Here is a 17504-nt window from a genome sequence, read left to right on the forward strand (position 1 = left end):
AAGACCATACTATTCAATAGAAGAATTTCTTAATGAATAACTAAGAAAATTGGGTTTCATACGCAGTAGCTTAAACTTGTCAGTTCCTAATGTTGTATTTTATTTATTTATTTATTTATTTATTGTAAGTATGTTCAATTTGCAATTTATATAAATTTTGCAATAAATTGTTTTTGTCTTTGCTTTTATATCTTATATTATACTGTATATTGACAAATTATCTAATTTTATGAAATTGTACCGTAATTCGGGGTAACTTGAGATGATGGGGTTACTTGAGACAATTTGGAGACACTATTATTTTTCGTCGATTTGGCATCCCGGTTAACATTGTTAGTGTTGTTTTGATAGCAAAAGGTAGCAAACGTGTGGTTGTTGACCGTTAGTAATTCAATTCTTTTGTCTTATCTAAGGTAAGTTGATAATTTTTTAATAAACGTCAACTTTAAAACTGCCAAATTTCATATAGTACATAACTTATATAATAAGTCTATGACTAATATCCGAAAACAAGCAATTGTTATAGAAAACATAACCTCTAATATTAATATTGGTGTGCCGTAAATTTCATTGCGACGTTGCGAAGTTTATGGCTGCTATAAAATATTAATTCTCAGCCTGACCTTGGTTGGTCAACTTGAGACAACTGTCTCAAGTTACCCCACCACAAATTAGATACTATAAAAACTAGTTTCTAGCCTACCTACTTACCTACCTACCTACTTACCTATCTACTTACCATTTTTTCATTATTGTTTCAGGCTCAGGTATGGTTCGAACCCAAAAAAGAATTTTGGGATCTAGAAAATACCGAAATTTCTCGGAGGAGCAACTTCATAAAGCAGTGGAAGCTGTTAGGTCCGGGATTTCTTTGAGGAAAGCCGAAGAAAAATTTGGAATACCACGATGTTCTATAAATAGAGCAATAAATGGAAAGAACACAGGAAAGGTCGGTAGACCATTTGTTTTAAATGAAGTTGACCAAAATGCTTTAGTAATGTGTCTATGTTCAGCTGGGGATTGGGGCTTTCCTCTCACACTATACGATATTAGACTCATTGTCAAAGCATTTCTCGACCGTTCTGGAAGAAATGAACATAGATTTAAAAACAACATGCCAGGTAGAGATTTTGTCATGTCTTTCTTGAAGCGTCACCAGAACACTTTGAGTAATAAAATGTGCCAAAACATAAAGAGATCTCGAGCCAAAGTCGACCATAACGCCATAAATATTTACTTTGATGAGTTAAATCAGTCAATGGAGGGAGTTTTTTCTCATTCTGTCATTAATTATGATGAAACAAATATGACAGACGATCCTGGTCGTAAAAAAGTTGTTGTTAGAAGAGGGTGTCGACATCCTGAAAGGATTATTGATTTTTCTAAGTCAAGTACGTCTGTAATGTTTGCCGCTGCCGGAGATGGGACACTTCTCCCTCCATATGTAACATACAAAGATGAGAATCTTTATAATACCTGGACCGAACATGGCCCTAAGGGGACAGTTTATAATAGAAGTAAGAGTGGGTGGTTCACTTTGGAGATATTCGAAGATTGGTTTCGAAAAATTGCCTTGCCTTATTTCTCGAAGCAAGATAAAGAAGAGAAAAAAGTAATGATTGGGGATAATTTGGCGAGCCATATATCCCCATATATAATAGAGGAATGTAAAAAAAACAACATAATCTTCATCCTACTTCCCCCAAATAGCACTGGACTTACTCAGCCGTTAGATGTCGCATTTTTCCGCCCACTTAAAATTAAGTGGCGTGAAACTTTAGATTCTTGGAAAACAAAAAATCGTGGAACTGTGCCAAGAGATACATTTCCTCGTTTATTAAAAAAATGTCTGGAGGCAATGGGAGAGAAAAATCTTTCACAAAACGTAATAAGTGGATTTAAAGGAGCAGGATTAATTCCACTAAATCGAGGAGAGGTCTTGAAGAGGCTTCCAAGTAAACAGGCAGTAGAGGATGGCAAAGAAAGTGAGAATACCGTTGCCTGGGTAACTACATTTCAAGAATATTTAGAAGAATGTAGAAGGAAAGAGACAGATGGTTTAAGAAAACAAAAGAAAAAGAAATTGAATGTTCCTGCTGGTAGAGGAATCTGTGAAGAGGATATAGTAATTTTGGAAGACAAACCAAAGCCAGAAAAAAAGAAAAGAAGCCAATTAATGGAAAAAAATAAAGAAAAACCATCATCCAGTAAGAAAAGGCAAAAAACAAGTAAAGTAATTATGTCTAGTGAAAGTGACGAAGACAGTTGCAATGAGGTTGTATTTGACGACAGTTCAGATGATGACTGGGATTCATTTCAAGCAAAACAGGTTGACATTATTGAAGACAATATTACTGAAGAGACTAATGACCAGGATAATATTTACTCTCATCAAGAAAAACATCCTCTGCAGCCAATAACGGCAATAACTAAACAAGTTGGATGCTTTGTCATAGTTAGTTACGACTCAAATTTTTATCCTGGGGTAATTGAAAAGATTGACAGTAAAGGCGCAATAATAAGTGCAATGACAAAGACTTCACGGGAAAACTGGAAATGGCCCAAACCTAAGGATGAACTGTATTATTGCTGGCAGGACATTGTAGGTGGTATTAAACCGCCTAAAGCCCTAAATAATAGAGGTATTTTTTCAGTACCCGAACTAAAATTGCTGTAATTAATTGTTTTTAAATAAAAGTTTTGAGCTCTCTGTCTTTTTTATTAACCCAAAAAAATATTCTGAATGTCTCAATTTAACATAACACTTTATAATTATATTTTCGGTGTCCCAAGTTACTCTATCAAGGCGTAATTTGAGTCACTTGTTGAATTTATACGGCTGTCTCAAGTTACCCCATTGTAGTGTGTAACTTGAGACAGACATAAAAAAAATTGAAAAAACTACTTACGACAAAATAAACAGAAATATTCTATAAACATATCATAGTTACCTATGCCACTAATGTTTTCAAATAGTTTTTGAACATTAATTTTTTCTCGGTATGTAATAAACTTCAGGTTTAAGTTAAAAAGTGTCTCAAGTTACCCCAAATTACGGTACTTATTATTTGTTATTGATATTATTTTTCTTTTGACTGTATGTAAGCTTTGTCCATAATATTGTTAAAATTTTCAGTGACAATAAAGCATATTTCTATTCTATTCTATTCTATTCTATTCTATTAATTTTATTTTAATTTATGAAAGTTCTTTAATGATTAATAAAATCGTTGTTTAATTTACCCGACACTGCTGGTATTGCAATAATTGATGAGGAAACGTAGGTCTCCTGCGTGTTTCAATAATATTTTCAATAATATCGTGGAAGGATGTACACAACATCCTATTTACAAAAAATAAAAAAATAACAATTAAGAATCATAAACCGAAACGAAACGGCTTCAGTGAAAGTTGAACTCGGCTTGAAATAATTGAAAAAGGTCGATTTGAGCTCTAAATGGTAATAATAGAATCGAAAATAAAATGTCTAGCTTTAATTATGCAAGTAAAAGTGTCGGCGTAATATGTTAAAAGCGAACTTTTGGTTTTAACAATTTATAATACACTTTTTCTTACTTTCACGCACAAATTATGTAGGTATAATGTAATACCGATTTTTAATCTTCTTGTTGGACTATGTATATGTATTTATTTTCAAAACTTTAAAAATGGTAAACCCTGTAGTTGGCTGTATCATCATCATCATCATCATCATCATCATCATCATCATCATCATCATCATCATCAATGGTGCTACAGCCCTATGAAAGAGCCTCGACCTTCCCAAGTCTATTACGCCAGTCAGTCCTATCCATTGCCAACCGTTGCCAGTTTGCTGCGCCTATTTTTCTTCCATCCTCATCTACACCATCCTTCCATCTAAGTTTTGGCCTACCCCTATTTCTACTTCCCACAGGTTGTGACATAAGGATTCTTCTTAGGAGGGTTGTTATGCTGTGATCTTGCTAGATGTCCTGCAAATCTTAGTCTTCCTATTCTTATAAGAGATACTACGTAGAGTATTTTTACTTCTTTGTTTCCAATTCTGTATCCTCTTCTTTTGTTAGCGCTTTTGATGATTTCATTCATCATTAAATTGAAGAGCATAGGACTCGATGACTCTCCCTGTCTTCTTCTCTTCGTCTTAACTCAGGCGAGATTCGTTAGTCTCTGGCACTTGGCCATAAGACCTTTGTACCAAACCCTGTTCTTCTCCTTAAACTTTAATAAGTACTGTGGCCTCAACGAAGGCCAACAGTTTTCTTATTGGTAGTTTTAGGATCTCTTCTGGTTCTCCATGTCTTATTCCGCTGCCTATGTCTATAGTTCTATAGGTTCTGTAAGTTGTCCATTTATTCTGACTTTCATTTTGTTGTTTTAGTAGATGGTTTCAATAGTTTTTATGATATCTAGGAGGACTTTCTCTATTACACAGAAGATGGATTACATCTTGCGTTTTACTCTGTCAAATGCTTTCTTCAAGTCAATCAGACATAGAAATGCTAGTCTATTATACTCTAGTGATTTATCAGTAATTTGCTTAATGACGAACATTGCATCTGTACACGATCTTCCAGTACGAGAACCCTGTTGTTCATTTGCTAAACTTATTCTCTGGTTAATTAGTTCTTGTAGAATTTTAGTCGTAAGTTTTGGCAGTATGTAACATGTTGCAGAAGAATAATATTATGATGATCAGAATTTAAAGTGAAAAAGCAAAATCCGGGCTTTATTTATTAATAACACTGATTAATAATAAATTTGAACACGCCTATGGCTAACATTACAGTATAGTAAGAATGTTTGCAACATCCTCGTCACATCGACTTGTTTTGGAGTCAAGGCACTTACTAAATTAAATACCCGTAGAGGGCGGTACTACCATTTTTACGAAACTCAAGTGCCATCATTATTAATATTCCAAGCTTCAATGGAATCGATAATAACAATGTATATTTAAACGAATTGTTGATTCAATAAGTAGTTAGACGCCCAAGTGGGCGCAGGAAAAGGTAGATATGGGTGGAAATGTAGCTTCGTTAACTAGACTGAATCGAAGCATGATTTTGTGTTATATCATAGTTGATGTCTACTTTGATTTGAAAAATAATTATAGTATTTGCTTTTAAACATTACAATATTTGACTATTTGACATTATTAGTCAAAATTCTAAAGAAAAAAAAACACAGATAAAAGTGACTTAATAGCAGACTTAATGGAATCAAAGAGCACAAATTGTAATAGATAACGAACCCAGTTCAGAAATTGAAATCAGGAGAGTTAGACAGGGATGTATTATGCTTATGTCCCCATTACTATTCAATGTATATAGTGAATTCATTTTTGGAGAAGCATTACTATTTGAAAGTGAAGGAATAATAATTAAGGGAAGGACTATTAACAACATAAGATATGCAGATAACACCGTGATTATGGCAAGCTCTGCTGAACAACTCCAACTACAGTTGAACTCGCTTATTAGAATAGCGGTTATAAGAATATAAGGAATAGAAATTTGAGGTCCCGAAACGTTTTTACTAGCTAACAATGATCGATTATTAGGAATATAGGAATATTTTTTCTTGGCACGAAGGCTATTCCAATAAGCGGGTTCGACTGCATTACTAAACAAAACAAGTAGTTTCTGTGAAAAATATGGACTAAAAATGAGCGTAAAAAAGAATAAATATATTATAATAACAAATTAGAAAAACTCACAGAGCCCTGGAACGACAGATGCTTGGTAGAGTCGGAAAAATGAAAGATTACCCATGATAGTGTGACTAACTAGTCCGAAAAATCCGGGACATGGCCCGAATTACGAAGTCGTGCCCCGGCGTTCCGGACAAGGCTTGGGGGCCATCCGAATTTTCAACGTTTTGGTAAAATGCAATTTTGAAATTTTGAATATTTATTCTTCTAAGAATTCACATCAAATTGAATTGGTGAGACGAAAAAAATTCGACAATTTTTAGAGTGTAATACTAATACCACACCCAAAACGCATGCATTTTATATCATGGTATTATAGTTCTACGCAAACTCAAACTGTGGACTTTTTTTTGTTTCTGTATTTGAATAATTATCGTCTTCTGATAAGACGATTCAAAAACCTGGTTTAATCCCATCAAAAATATCATTATCAACATAATAATGTTAAATAATCAATAAAATGATGGTATTAAATTACACATTCTAAATTGAATATAAATAAAATTTATTATAGTCGGCCAGCTGTATGACGGGACAGAGCCGGTCGATCGGCCCCAATGAATGTACAGGGTTATTCACTATATTTTGACCCCCCTCTAAATTGCTTTATTTACAGAATTAGAAAAAAATGTAAAATACAAAACTTATTCAATTTTTAAATTATGATTTTTTGACATGTATATCGTACTAATAAAGTCATCAATATGGGGCGTGATGACGTAATCGACTATTTTTTTAAATGAGAATAGGGGTCGTGTGCTGACTCATTGGAAAGGTTATTCAATTCCCTATTCAGCAATATAAACATTAACATGATTGTTTGTACAGGGTGTCCAAAATTTTTTTTAAATGAAATTAATTGTTTAATTCATAATTCAAAAAAAAATTTTGGGCATCCCGTATAAATAATGATCTTAACGTTTATATGACTGCATAAAGAATTGAATAACCTTTCAAATGAGCTAGCACACGACCCCTATTCTCATTTAAAAAAATAGTCGATTACATCATCACGCCCAGATGGATGACGTCACTAATACGATATATATGTCAAAAAATCATAATTAAAAAATCGAATAACTTTTGTATTTTACATTTTTTTCTAATTCTGTAAATAAAGCAGTTTACAAGGGGGTCAAAATATAGTGAAAAACCCTGTACATTCATAGGGGCCGACCGATCGGATCTGTCCCGTCATACAGCTGACCGACTATAATAACTTTTATTTATATTCAATTTAGAATGTGTGTACTGATTTTTCAGCCTTAGTAAATGGATTTAATTACCTCCACAGGTAAGCAACTTTGACAAGCTGTCTGTACCACCTGTTCCCCGTTTCGCTTGACCGACCGCAGTATGTTTCTCTACACAATCACGGCAATCAACTGTGAAAAAACTAGCTTTAGTAAAATCAGAGTGATTTTTCGGCGCTGCCTCTCCGTCTATAAGATTGATAATACAGGGAAAGATATGAGAAGGAAGGAGTATAGGAAGAAGGAGAGTGTCATGGTTGAAGAGTTTGAAGGACAGGTTTAAAAGCAGTTCAATAAAACTCTTCAGAGCAGCAGTAGATAGAGTAAAGATAGTGATGATGATATCCAACCTCCGTTTGGGAGACGGGACTTAAATAAAAAGATGAAGATATGATTAGATGATAAGAAATCAGAGCAGAGCTGAAAGTTTGGCTGTTATCGGCCACGTGAGAGGAACAAAATACCAGCTAGCTTCTACAGAATAGCATGTAGGGAAATGGTTGCACAATCTCAGAGAGTGGTTTTATTGCTCATCTAAGCAGCTTTTTAGATCAGCCGTGAACAAAGTTCAAATTCAAACACTCATAATGATCACCAACATTTGATTGAAGATGGCATCTTAAGAAGTATTTCTGTAAGTTATACCTACATCGTTTTGCCGATATGACGTCTATTTGAATGTTTAAGTTTGACAGGATCCCAAAATGGTCCAGTAGAATCACATAAGCGGACAATAAATATATTGAAGCAGTGCTAAAGAACCAGTTTTTGCCAAATATAGTTCATTAAAAATTTTGTTGTTGGAATAAACATAGAAAATGCTTTATCGCGAAAGTTTGAATGCAATAAACGTTTCTATATACGATGTTTTTAATGGTGCCCACTTTTTATTGCATTTCTATTTTGTAAACTCTTTACATAATATGCCAGAGGTGTCGTTGCCTCAGTTACTTTTGTTTTCATAATGCATATACGGATTTAGTCGTCGTCAGCTTAATTAAAAATAATACTCATGTTCGGTCCCGTACATGGTAGATATAATTTTATCACGTATTTCTATTATTTTTATTGTAAACATGTTAACATATAATGAAGATTCATTAAGGTGCATTCCACCTTTCTTTAATCCAGTGGTGTGAGCAATGGTTTCGAGAAGGGTTTCAATATTTTTTTCGAAAAGAAAAATTTCCGAAGCTATCAACAGAACTTCAAAATTGTTTTCAATTTTGAAAAAGATAAAGGCAGTTTTTGTTTATATTTGATTCAGAGTTAGACCACCATCTCCATATAGCTATTTCAGCATCCTCATGCATCCTCAGTGAAGCTATGCAGTCACAACTCTGAAAGAAATATCAACAATCTGCGTATTTAAGGGAAACCATCGCGATACAATGATTCCAACTTTTGAGACGGAATATAGCGACATCTCTCGTATTACGAGTAAAACAACGAAAAGCCCTAGATACAAAGTTTACTACTTTTTAAACAATTAGAATAATTGAAATAAAAATATAATAAACAATATTTTAAATCCAAGACTTTTCGTTAATAAACTGCTTTCTGACTGCATCCTGTATCTCCGGCTTTTACAATATATATGCACAGAGACGACGAAAATAGGAGAAAGAAAATAGAGGACACTTAGGCCACGCATTTACCTTCTCTTCGTCTAGGAAAAGAACCGAAAGACAGTTTGTAAATACTCAAAACTGAGTAAAAATGAAAAAGATAAAGGCAGTTTTTGTTTATATTTGATTCAGAGTTGGACCACCATCTCCGTATAGCTATTTCAGCATCCTCATGCATCCTCAGTGAAGCTATGCAGTCACAACTCTGAAAGAAATATCAACAATGTGCCTATTTAAGGGAAACCATCGCGATACAATGATTCCAACTTTTGAGACGCAATCTAGCGACATCTCTCGTATTACGAGGAAAACAACGAAAAACCCCAGATACAAAGTTTACTACTTTTTAAACAATTAGAATAATTGAAATAAAAATATAATAAACAATATTTTAAATCCAAGACTTTTCGTTAATAAACTGCTTTCTGGCTGCATCCTGTATCTCCGGCTTTTACAATATATAAGCACAGAGACGACCAAAATAGGAGAAAGCAAATAGAGGACACTTAGGCCACGCATTTACCTTCTGTTCGTCTAGGAAAAGGACCGAAAGACAGTTTCTAAATACTCAAAACTGAGTAAAAATGATAGAGGCTTTTTGTTTATATTTGATTCAGAGTTGGACCACCATCTCCATATAGCTATTTCAGCATCCTCATGCATCCTCAGTGAAGCTATGCAGTCACAACTCTGAAAAAATATCAGCAATCTGCCTATTTAAGGTAAACCATCGCGATACAATGATTCCACCTTTTGAGACACAATCTAGCGACATCTCTCGTATTACGAGGAAAACAACGAAAAGCCCTAGACACAAAGTTTACTACTTTTTAAACAATTAGAATAATTGAAATAAAAATTGGAATAAATCCTTTGTAAAAGGTATAAAATTTATTAAAATCCCTAAAGGGCTACATCAGAACAAAACGTTTTCGATTTTATTACAAAATCATCATCAGTGTAAGACAGTCTGGATGCTAGCTGAGCCACCAAAGAAATATAGGGGTAATAACCCTTCAAATATAAAATGTATGCTTTACAGATGCATATTTACTTAAAATGCCTTGTGATGGGCAAAAGGCAACAGGAATAATGCCCTAAGGTAAGGTATTTAAATTCCCAACATGTGGGATGCAAAAAATTGAGTTTACATTTCGATGACTTTATGGCAACTGAATGAAAGTTGAGTGATGTTTTTTTTTTCTAAACATCACTCAACTTTCATTCAGTTGCCATAAAGTCATCGAAATGTAAACTCAATTTTTGGCATCCCACATGTTGGGAATTTAAATACCTTATCTTAGGGCATTATTCCTGTTGCTTTTTGCCCATCACAAGGCATTTTAAGTAAATATGCATCTGTAAAGCATACATTTTATATTTGAAGGGTTATTACCCCTATATTTCTTTGGTGGCTCAGCTAGCATCCAGACTGTCTTACACTGATGATGATTTTGTAATAAAATCGAAAACGTTTTGTTCTGATGTAGCCCTTTAGGGATTTTAATAAATTTTATACCTTTTACAAAGGATTTATTCCAATTTTTGTGATTGATGGTATACAGCCAACTACAGGAAACTTTTCTTTCCTTGTGGATGAAATAAAAATATTTTCAATTTTGGTATTTACATGAGGGTAAGGACAGAAATATTCTAGTGGTAACATAACGAATGGAGCAATCATCAGAATGATGAACACTCAGAAACTTTAAACAATGAACTAAGAAAAACCTATGACAATGTTGAATTTGTTATAACTGTGAATACCAGATATAAATGTTGTTTTATGAATAAATATCAATATATAATCTATAAAATACATTCCTTATTTGACTTTTCGGCTTTTGTATCGAAGACCATTTTCAAATTACAACTTTTTCATTTAACGAATTAAGAGCCATGGCAAAAGCAAAAGCCTTCTCTCAGTAATTTCCTTCTAAATAATTGTGAGTAAACCCAATGACATGATTTAGGCGTCTTTGGCACATGTATCAAATTGGTGTACAGAAAAAAGATTTTTCTTCTTCTTCTTCGTCTTTTGTCCTTTAATTCGTCCAATTTTGAACATAAGCTTCCCCCAGTTTCCTCCATTCGCTTCTGTTTTATACTTTCTGTTTTCTGTGTGTTCCTCCTACCTTTCTGATATCTCCCAATCTCATCTTGGCTCGTCCTCTTGGTCTCTTTCCTAATACCGTAACCTCTCCAATGTCACTACAGCCCAAATCCAGCTTCGGTCTCCTCTAAACTATGCTTCCAATCTTGCTTGTTTCGCGTCGATCTTCTCCAAGTTCTCACATCTAGCAATTTTCCGCTTCCGCTGTCAATTCTTCCTCCCACCTTTTCCGTGGTCTTCATTTTGGTCTTTCGTCCTGCATTTCAAGAGCTGTTTTCGGCAATCTTTCGGTTTCTATTGTCACTACATGACAGTCCGGTCTCTTTTGACCCTTCTGCGAGACATAATACTGATGTCATCGGCATAGACGACAATCTGTTTTTTTTATTTGTTAGGAAATTGGCTCTTCCTAGAGTTCACTGTCTGATAACATATTCGAGAGTTAAACTGTCTTATCACATAGCGCAGTAACCGTTAATGTTATAAAACAAAAAAAAATCATGACAGAAAGTGAGATTTAAAAACTTTGCTATGATGGTTGCTACTGGCATATTCACATATTAGACTAAGACAACCAAATACTGATCAAGAAGCTATTAAAATTAGATGAAATGAGTGACGAGATAAAAGAAAATGGCGCCCTTAAACGAAAATAAATCTGGATTTTGAGGAATTTACCTAAAAGGAAGAAAACTATTCCCAGTAATTGTGTTTACAAGTTCAAGAGAAGCCCAGATGGATCGATGGATAGATTTAACACTAGATTAGTTCTTATTCCTCTTCTTCTTCCTGTATATAAGCAATTTGTTGCTTGTTCATTTTTGGGTTGTTGCCTCTATGGCATATTGTAACTTGCGCAATCGGCCGATACTTCTTCTACCACTTGGTGATTCGTCCCTTGCTATTTTAACGTCTCTTCTATTCTACTGATGTAATTGATCTATTATTTTTTCCTACATAGTGTCCATTAAAGGTAAAAAGATATTGACCAATAGTTTTTGCACACCCAGTATATATTTACGTGGTGTTTAATTAAACATAAAAGCCTATCACTTCAGCACACTAATCACACCTAATTAGAATCACTTAAGAAAATCATATCAAGCTTCCTCTACACGCAAACGTCCGCAATTACCTCCCAGACACAAGGTCGAATAATGCACTATAGCAATATCTGCCAATTGCCAAGTCCGGATCATAAAAACCTGACCATTCTAAACTACTCTTATTATAATTTTATTCACATACTTCAGTCGATCGTGTCACCCGTTACGTTAGACGGAGAAAAAAAAACAGAGATATAACTGTTTGACATTCTCAGGTGACGACTGTGCTAGTGCTAGACCAGTCCCTGAAATACAGGTGAACGAGTGATGAAAGAAAAGACTAGTATAAAAAAGAATGTGTGTGTGTACTTTTTACGCACGTAAGAAGTTATACTTCTATTCTATTATATGATTTCAACGAAATTAATATACTTTAAACAGTTTATTTATATTTTATTTAAATATTAAACTCATAAAATGTATAAAAGCAAATAAAAAAAGACAAATTTGCATCGGGGATCGAACCCCCTACCCCCTTATGTTAGGGTGATTTGGTTGGAAATCAAAGCGCCTTAGCATTTAGCTACGCCCGTCATGTGGAAAGATAGACCAACTGAACGTTTTAAACTTTTTTACAGTTCTGAATTTAATCAAATTAGTTTGATTTTTGTGGAATTAAAATATTAAAATAAAACAAAACATAGAGTAAGAAAACAATATAATTTGAAGATTGGTAGATATTTTGTTGGTAATCAAATTATGTAAATCAAAGCATTACCTACAAGGTACATTTTACATTTTCCAAATAGGTACCTATGTAATGTTTTATTACAATACTGAAACATTTACAATTACGTATCTGTTGCTTTTAAAAACTATTTAAAAAGTCACTACTATTATAAACTTGCTTTTGTTTCTGTCCTCACAACAATAAAAACTAATATACACAACATTTGTTTACCCATAACCGACATATTGAACAATTATTGACAGGTCCTTGTAATTACCCAATCAGAGCACGTATAACACTTCAGCTGCGCCCAGGGCCAAGACTTTTGATGAATTCGCGCACATATACATTTACTCCCAACGCGCCTAAAGAAGTATAACTTCAAAAACCTCTTTTGGTAGAAGGAATATTTATGTATGTTTAGTTAGAAGGTATAATCGAAACGAAAATCTGTCAGAACGCGTAACAAAGTGGCGGTATCAATGTTTGGTGTAAATGTTTATGAAATTCGAGAAGAGAAGATAAGATATTTTAACACCTCACATCCCATTAATAATTGTAAATTCGTCGTTTTAGAACTTACATAAACACTTGGGATATTAGTACAGTTAAAATAATTAGACGACAAATATTACGAAAGAGAAATTAAACGTTTTTTCTACTTTTAAGGACAAAAAAACAAGTTTATTGGCGAAACCGAATGCAAAATTATTTTGCACATCATATTTGAAACACTATTTGGTTAAACCGTATCATTTTTGTTTGTAAAAGAACTATAGTTTATTTTTTTACCAGGAGGAGTAAACTAAAAAGACAGATTCACACCCAAGAAAGTCACTAGAATAATCACCAAATACATCTTTTTTGGTTGATCATGTCGACCCTCGACGGTAATCCATAAATATTATATTAATACGTCGCTAAAGGGTTCTCAAAACAACTTATTTTTTATATAAAAGCAGACTAAAAATCTAAAAATTTAAGGAATAACGCAGAAAATACAAAAAATCGCCGATATAACTTAAGAGCACACAGTAGCGATCAACAGGTAGCAACAAACGCGGTCCAAGATTGCGAAAGTTCTGCGAACTTTCAAAAGTGAGGCAACAGTGCGTCGGTAATTCGACACTGACAGTGACGTTTATACTATCAAAAACCACGGTTCTTAGACATTACTACGGTTGCCTAAATCGACTAACCAATGAACATTAAGGGTGAGATTACGTCACGAGAGTTTACTGTCATTTGAATCATAATATGATTTTTTTAGAATCCTGAGAAAACCAAGTATTTTAGAAAATTTTTAAACGCAGGATGCAAGATTACATTATTACCGAGGGCGGAAAGCCCCTTAGAATAAACAAGCAGATTCTATTGAATGAAATATTTGAAATTAAATATCACACTTCTCTTTTATTTTCAGCCCTGTAACTTATTGAAATAAACATTATAGAAGTTTTCAGGGACTTTAGCCCTCGGTAATAATGTAGTCTTTCATTCTGAGTTTAAATGTTTCAAAAATATTTATTAGTTTTCTCAGGATTCGAAAAAAATGAATACAATTAAAATACATTGCGAATTTTGACATGCGTCAAAGTTTTGCATTAACTCAATGTAAAATTCTGAACTGTTGAATTCCAGCTTCCCTAATAATTATTTTACATCAAAAGACATTAGAAACTATTTGAAGAGGATTGAAATCTGTATTGGAAATAACTGTTAAAATTGGTCTACGTAATTAAACATATTCCAACATTTTGTAAAAATGTAATACATTTTAGTTTTCAGCCGAAACTTAGGCCACACACAATGCAATAATGTTCACATTTTTGAACTGTCAATATTTTTATTTTATCATCTATTGTTTAAAAAAATGAAAGAATACCAATGAACTGTCAATCCGTATTGACAGTTCATTGAAGAATACCCATGAACGAACATATAAAACACGCTGTATTTTCCTTTCACCGTGTCACACAAAAAATTGGCCAGCGCAAGTACATGTAATAATAATTATTACATGTACTTGAGCTGGGCAATTTTCTTTGTGACACGGTGACAGGAAAATACAGCGTGTTTTATATGTTCGTTTATGGGTATTCTTTCATTTTTCCGACCGTACAGTTGATAAGATACCCTCAGTTGCGGAGAAAGGATTAATAATAAAGATTTTTTTATTCAGTCAATGGTGTGAGCACTGTCAGTTAAATAGTAACGCGTGGCCTTACTTTTACACGCATACCTATTGTGGCAAATGTATCATATTTTTCAAAATTTTGGAATGCATTTAAATCGTAGAACAATTTTAACTTTTGATTTTAATACAGATTTTAATTCTCTACAAGTATTCTCTCATGACTTTTGATGTAGAATAATTAGGGAAGCAGGAATTCAACAATTCAGAATTTTACATTGAGTTTCCTATGGCCTTTTTACGATTCACCACCCAAGATAAAATGTGTACTATTTGTCTTATTATTTCATAATAACACAAATAATACATATATATATACACAATAACACACATTCAATGATCGAAAATAATTTAAAAAATGGGAATGTAAACTCTTGTGACGTTCAAAAATATAAGTCTCCCCACCACCATCGGACAAGACAACCGTAATAAAGTCTAATAACCGTGATCAAAAACATTAATTTTTATACACATAGGCACGAAATGATGCCAAGTCAGTGACGTTCGATTTCTTGTTATAAAAAAATCGATTTTTAGTATTTCCAATGTGACACAAAATCTAGGCACGGGATAAAAAAGTTTATTTGAAAAAATGTATTTTTTGTCTTTCTTAATGGCGGTACAGGCTCCTTTTTTCAATATTTTATTTAGTTATAGAGTAATTTCCACATACTAACATATTTATGAAATTGGGCTCTGTACCGCCATTCTTTATTATATTACGAATATGTGTGCCAAATACCTCGACAAAATATTCAAAATTAGAGTCACAATCTTGGAACGCGTTTGTTGCTACCTGTTGATCGCTACTGTTTGCTCTTAATTAACCTATGAAATGCCAATTGTGTCAAAATTTGATAAATGTCATTGATGTCAAAATTTTATAACAGTGGATTAAACTTGCCTGCGGTTGGACCATTTACAAACAAGCATTACAGCGCGGTAAATTTGAATCACTCCACTTGGTTTAAAAACAAACCATAGAAGCTTGTACTAGAAGACTTGGTATTCACACAATGTTGCCAAAAACTGAAATTTGTTATATTGGGTTTAAATTTTCTAGCTGATTTTCTCCATCGTAAGGAAGTAGTGGCGTCATGTAATTTTTTTGACTATTTATGTCCAATCATCTTCCGCTCCTGTGTGTGTTGTTTTGCTTCGGAGAATGAGAGACCACGACCAGTCATGTCCTTTATTTGGTCCGATCATCGTGCTAGTGATCTTCCTCTACTGAGAAATTCACACTGAGAATGCAGTACGGCTAAGATAGAGCAATACATTTCTAGTGGGGAATACACGCACAGGGTTGTCGGTCTTCACCAGTTGTTGATTGCTCTATCAAGAGCGTCGCACAGGAACTGTGGCAACACTGAATGCGCATTCCTATCTTAACCGTACTGCAATCCCAGTGTGAATTTCACGTTAGACTAGATCTTTTGTCTACTACGTTGCCTTTAACTATCTTTCGTTCAATGCCTTCCCTTCTTCTATATGTTCAAAATATCTCAGTATATTTTGGTTAAGAGTTGTGGGGCGTATAGTTTTTCTAGTATTGAATTATTTGTGCGACGTGCGGTTCATGGTATGCGGCGCAACATTCTACGGTAGACTCACTTTCAAATGCCATTATCCGCTTCAAATCGGCTTTTTTCATGGTCCATGTTTCTGAAGCGTAGGTGGCGATAGGAATATTAATGTTCGAACAAGGCGTTATTTTGTGTGTTTTTTAATGTCATTAGAATATATAAAGATAGTAAATAATATTAAAACGCCACCAGAAAATAGCAAAAAATCTACATAGGTACAACAGTATGATTAGCAGGACACAGTGGCGGCTCGTGATTTTTACAATAGGGGAGGCTATACCTAACTCTAAAATATCTAGACAAATTTGCACTAGCAAAAAAATGCGCCGAAAAATGTAATGGAAGTCCCCATTTTTTGACCATTTTTTATTTACATTTCATAAACATATCATCATAATTCATAATTTCATAATATCATATCATTTTAAAAATAATTAGTCTAATTGTAAAAGTTTAATACCAAAATTTGTGTCGTTTATTTGTTAACAATTCCATCTTTGTAAGTAAATATGCATATCAAAATAAATACAGATTTGAAGTTTTGCAGTCCATACAGGTTGAAGGTTCATATTTTTTAAGATACTCAACTGAATTTTTTTAATTCTAAACGCGGCCTACTGCGAATCCAAAAACATGATAAATTACCGATATTTTGCTTTGCGTTACAAATATCGGAAAAAGTTATTTGAACAAGTTGTTCCAAATATTATTCTAACCCCAAATACCAAATTTCATAACAAAATTCGCACTTTTAGTTTTTCATTATTTTTAGTCAGGACCCTAAAATTCGTTGTCCCGAGATGCACGCACCGAGAACGGAGCCGAGAAGCTAGTTAGCGAACGGCTCCACGAGCGACAAATTGACGCTAACAGTAGCAGTACAATTACGGCGGCAGCACAGCTGTAAAATCATGGCTCAATGAAGTTACAGTGTGCACAGCGCCGCGTCTTGGTCTTGAATTTTTAAAGGTCCTATTTTTATCACAATTGCCTCTCATACCAAAAGCAATATCCGAACGATATTTGTAACATGCAACATCCCATATAGTCCAGACTATATCGTCGCCCCCGTTAGGTAAATTATTCCGATCATTTTTTTTGCACAAACGTTTTTTTTTTAAGAGGTCCTTATAACAAATACACAGAGTGCCGGGAGGTGCCGCGGTTGGAAAATTGTTTAAACAATTTTTTTAACAAATTCAAAAAATCAATTTTTTCACTTCGTTCCAATTTTTTTTAGA

At 33.8% G+C, this 17504-nt stretch overlaps 2 protein-coding genes across 3 annotated transcripts in view; both read right to left on the bottom strand.

Annotated features, from left to right (window-relative positions):
• LOC114335056 (uncharacterized) overlaps window positions 1-17504 on the bottom strand; it is a 241060-nt gene that overhangs the window by 112065 nt on the left and 111491 nt on the right. The gene's annotated exons all lie outside the window — the stretch shown is intronic.
• The window catches only part of LOC126884896 (adhesion G protein-coupled receptor A3), a 400023-nt gene continuing 396009 nt past the window's right edge, over window positions 13491-17504 (bottom strand). Inside the window, exon 9 of the transcript XR_007698183.1 lies at window positions 13491-13503. The gene's annotated coding sequence lies outside the window, so the exon portion shown is untranslated. The remainder of the gene's footprint in view (window positions 13504-17504) is intronic.

This window comes from Diabrotica virgifera, chromosome 5, assembly GCF_917563875.1.
Source record: "Diabrotica virgifera virgifera chromosome 5, PGI_DIABVI_V3a".
NCBI lineage: Eukaryota > Metazoa > Arthropoda > Insecta > Coleoptera > Chrysomelidae > Diabrotica > Diabrotica virgifera.